The sequence below is a fragment of the Protopterus annectens genome, chromosome 1.part0 (genome assembly GCF_019279795.1).
Source record: "Protopterus annectens isolate FY-2018-M chromosome 1.part0, PAN1.0, whole genome shotgun sequence".
Classification (NCBI taxonomy): Eukaryota; Metazoa; Chordata; order Ceratodontiformes; family Protopteridae; genus Protopterus; species Protopterus annectens.
This window is the reverse complement of record NC_056725.1, coordinates 88,575,188-88,580,187: the sequence shown is the minus strand read 5'-3', so window position 1 is coordinate 88,580,187 and position 5,000 is coordinate 88,575,188. Positions and strand designations below refer to the sequence as shown.

The 5,000-nt window shown below is 44.8% G+C and overlaps 1 protein-coding gene across 2 annotated transcripts in view; it reads right to left on the bottom strand.

Annotated features, from left to right (window-relative positions):
- BLOC1S3 (biogenesis of lysosomal organelles complex 1 subunit 3) overlaps positions 1–5,000 on the bottom strand; it is a 194,306-nt gene that overhangs the window by 63,620 nt on the left and 125,686 nt on the right. The window lies entirely within an intron of this gene.

Here is a 5,000-nt window from a genome sequence, read left to right as displayed (position 1 = left end):
GAGGTAAAACCTAATAGTGCCGGGGTGCTCTCAGGAGCCTTGAACCAGGTTTCAGTTACAGCACAGACATCGATGTTCTCCATACTGAGAAGGGCCTCGAGTGCGTGCATTTTGAGATTTAGACTTCTGGCATTGAGCAGCATTACCCTTAGTTTCTTCCCACTTTTGTTTTCTAGGGTGGTAGGTTTAGAATTTGAGCCTTGCCTAAAAAAGGCACTATGGGGGTGGCAAGAGTCTTAGCCAATATCCGGAATCCCAGGGGTGACAGGTGCAAGCCGTCCCTTGCGAAGCAGCGTGGCTTGTCAAGCATGTCATCCCAGGCAGACAGACACTGGATCCCCTTTGAATGACACCAGACATTAAGCCAATTGTTAAAGCTGATCATCTTGTCTCTATATTGTGGCATCATTCTTGGTGAAGGAAGGATACTGCTCAAGGTTAGGGTCATACCTGCCTGGGCTACATAATCAGAGAGCTCCTCTGTCTCTTTTCATGTAGTCCAGGGAGGTACGTCTCAGGTCGTTCACACCAGCATGGACAATGACTGTGTCATATTTGTACTTGCCGTGGAGTGACCCGAGTGCTTGTGTTATGTGGCGGATTCTAGCGCCCGATAGGCAGCTTACTGTGACCCTCTCCTTGTTCAGCCTGGTGAGTGGGACGTCAGTGTGTCTGACTATGGAGTCACCTATGACAAGTATGTTTGGTGTTGTATTTGGCCTTAAGGGCTGTGACTGCTTTGCACACTGCTTTTGTGGTTTATGTGTTGCTTGTGGGGTGTCTTGAGGTAGCAGTTGTTTGGGTGTCTGCTTTGGAGGCCTCTGCTGTTTAGGTAAATTTTTACTCAGAGCCTCCGAGTATGTCTTTGTGTGTTTATGTGTTTGATTCAGTGGAGTGGTAGCATTATGTGAGGCTGGTTTTGTGGTGTGTGTAGTTGCCTTCTTCTCCTGTCTGGTCTTGCCAGTCCTGAGTTGAGAGAGCTCAGCCTCCAGTTTGGCTAAATAGCTGCATCTCTCACAAGTATTTGTGTTATGTGGGAGGAGGAGAGGGTTGTCTGTGTACATGAGGCAGTTATAACATTGCCTCAAGATTCCCAGATTCACCAGCTGGACCGGAGAGGAGATTGACAACTGACCTTTGGACATGCTAGAATAATATTGGGAAATCCTTAATTGAAAACAAGGGCCAGTGGGGAGTGAGGGTGTAGTGCTTTTAATTTTTAGTGCTGACTTATATAATTGCTTTAGTGAGCAAGTGCCAGGTAACTTGAGTGCAATGTGTTACAAGTAACTAAATGCAAAAACGACAAACAGTAACTTTCTTTCAAGTGAAACAAGGAAATGAGTACAGTAAGCAATGCAGAAATCACTAGTGATCCACAGAAGCACTGAGAAGTTGCGTATTAGGTGGAATTAGCTTCCAGGGAAATAACAAGCAAACAAACAACAAGCATATAAACAAAGCTAGATTCAGCAGGCCTGGATCTAGTCTATGCTAGAGCAAACAAGGTGAACCAATTTCAGTAAGATACAGTTCAAATATTTAGGCACTATAAACCTTTAACCAGAAATTCCCAGCTCAGAAGGGCAGAGTCCAGCCTCTTCTCCCACAAGAGTGCAGACCATGAACCTTCTTAATGTAAAATAACTGGCCTGAAGCCCAAGCGCCTAAACCAGAACTAATACACTTGGACACTGGGCTCTCAATCAGCAGTTCCCAACTTAGAAGGATGAAAGCTACCTGTCCTGCCACCACAGTGCTTGCCACAAACCTTCCTAATGTAAAACAACTGGTCTGAAGCCCAAGTGCTTAATCCAAAAGACTTGAATGATAGCTACACTTTAATCAAGTTACAACCAAGCAGTAATAAATACCATTGAATACTTTAGAGAATGTCTGGATTAGTGCTCAAGTTACACAAACAAAGCTAGATCCAGCAGGCCCGAATCCAGTCTATGCCACAGCAAACAAGGTGCACCAAATTCAGTAAGAAACAGTTCAGATATGCATGCACTATAAGCCTTTAACCAGAAATTCCCAGCTCAGAAGGGCAGAGTCCAGCCTCTCCTCCCACAAGAGTGCAGACCACGAACCCTCTTAATGTAAAATAACTGGCTTGAAAGCCCAAGTGCTTAAACCAGAACTAATACACCCTTAGAACAACAGACACTGAGCCCTCAATCAGCAGTTCCCAACCCAGAAGGATGTAAGCTACCTGTTCTGCCACAACAGTGCAGACCACAAACCCTCTCAGTGCAAAACAACTAACTGGTCCGAAGCCCAAGTGTTTAAACCAAAAGGCTTAGAATGAGTTACACCAAGCAGTAATAAATACAACTGAGTATTTTAAGATGATGCAAAAGTAAAAAGAAGTAGGTAAAAACACAAGTACAGTAAAAGCAGATGAAATTTTTTTTTTTTTTTTTTTTTTATTCCTGAACAAGTGCTGAGATCAAAGAAACAGATTTGAGTGCCGAAACCAGAAAACTGGCTAGTTATAAGAAAAAAAAAACAAGCTAGAAGGCTTCCCTCAAACACAGAAGGGCTTGGGGGCTCAGAAGCCTACAAATAGTCCGTACCATTTCCCAGATGCTCTCTTTGTACAAAGTAGGAGTGCCTGAAATCAGAATATGATCTCACTGCACTCAGTTGAGTGAGCAAATGAGATGGGCCCAGAGGCAGGCTGAGGGGCGGGCAGTTTCAATGCCACTAAGATTAACACCAAAACAAAATCAGGGCGGGTGGGTGGGAATAACTGAAGAGCAGAATAACTTCACTTAAAAATTCCTTCAACACTCCTTCATACACAGTTTAAATCAAATTAAATACTGTATAATACTGTATTTTTTTTTTTAAAAAAGAGCAGATAAAGGTACTTAAATTCTCTTATACATCCAGTTGAATATAACCAAGTTCTTTGCTGGCCAAGCTGAAGTTTTAAAGCAGGAATTATTTCACATGCACCAGTTTAAATATGCAAGGACAGGAAATCAAAGAATGTGGCTACCCCCACACATATGTGTGGCCTGTACCTCATTCTCTTGGCAACTGACATGGATGACGTTAGGACTGAGGTATGTCATTTGTGCCAACACGTACGTGTTTCAGAAGTATCATCTCCAGCAGTATATGTGTTCCACCACATATAACTGTGTAACGTGCAATGTTTGAAGTGCATTAGAGCAGGATATGACAAATATTCCTATATGTACCCACATTATAGCGCACTATGTCCGGGATTCATGCATTAAGAGGTTGCGTGGTGTGTTATTACTACATTCCCTGTGCTGTTGACTGATTGTGCTGGATATGTATGTGGAATGAGTGTTTTTGTACATCTGTCATGGTTTAATGGTAAATCACGTAGTGTATGATGTGCAGCATTCCGAGTGTGGGCCTTCCAGAGGCTGTATATTGTGTTTCAGGGCAGAACACCGGCTGTTGGATACAGAGTGAGTTAGGGACATTTGAGCGGTTGTACGCGAGTTTGCACAGAGCTGAGCAATGCTAAGCTCAGGTTGCGTTTCCTTACACTCAGCTAGCACCTATCAGCTAGCACCTACTTAGCTCATCTATGTAGGCAATGCTTACCCCCACGTGAATACACGCTCACACACAACTGCTTATCCATGCGTACTACTGCCGTTATGCGCTTACACATGCTTACTAGTGCTTTAATCATTATGACAACTAACATGTGCATTTAAAGCAGTACTCCTGTGAAAATATAAACATTACTTAGTAGGTTATACAGCACAACGAAGTTAACATACGGATGTCGCATGGAAAATAGGATGTGCTGCAGTCGGACTCGACCCAGGAATGTGTGCGTTAGGCGGATGCTCTGGCCACTACACTATTTCTGTTTTTCTTTATTTGCATATGTCTACAATAATGACATACCCATGTTCCCTTCCCCTGGCCCCCGAGCTCCACGTACACAGCATCCATCCATTCCCCGGTTGCTAGCCCTGCCATACCACACCTCCACACATTTCCCTCTCTGCACCTCTCGGTACACCTCCAGTATACTGTCCCCACCAAAGTGTCTGCAGGCTCTTCATCCATTTAGTCCACGTACGTACCAGCCTACCCTTGATCCTCCTCAGATACTGGTGGCGACATCAATCTGACCCACAACTGTTGGTTCATCCTGCCAGGGACAGACCTGTTGTGTCAAGTGTATACCTAGCTGGTCTACCGTGTTTCTCCCACCAGTAGCATCCTGCCAGGGTATTGCGTAGCAGCAGTTTGCTCACACACCTGGCCAGCCTCATCTCCCGGTTCCACAGAACCAATGTTCAGGTGTGACACACTGTGCATGTAGCACGCCCCCACGGTATGCACCATATATTATTCCCTAAGGTATTATGCAGGTCTACTGTCCTCGCAGCATGATTGGACAGGCACTATTCTGTGCTGCACATAGACTGCTCATAATACTGTGGTTGAGCAATGGACACGTGTTCTGGTATTAATCTACACACTTATATACATTTCCTATACTGTTGGATGCCTGTGCTGGATGATGCGTTTGTGATCACAGCAGCTGAATGTGTATCCGCCATGGCTTAGTGGAACTTGCATCTACTATAGTGTGCAGGGTCAGGGGTTTGCAACCTGGAAGTGCAGATTATTTTGTTAATGGCACAACAACAGCTGTTGGCTACAGAGTGGCTAAGGCACTGTAGAACATTTGTAGGCGGGTATGCGCTCGTTTGCGTGAAGCACAGCATTACTGACCTCTGCTTGCATTGTCTTGCACTCGGCCACTACATTGCTTCATCAGTGTGGTACTCGCATACCGGTGGCCAAAAAGGCTTACACACGCTTGCTCCTGCATACTTATGCGCAACATTGTGATTTTTGTTCACATCTGTCAAACCGGGACACTTTGACTGTATGCTTGTCCACCGTCTGTGGTGGCCCAGGGTGTAGAGCTCCACACTGACCCCAGCTACATATCCCAATCAATACTGGGGTGTTCACATTCATAGAGG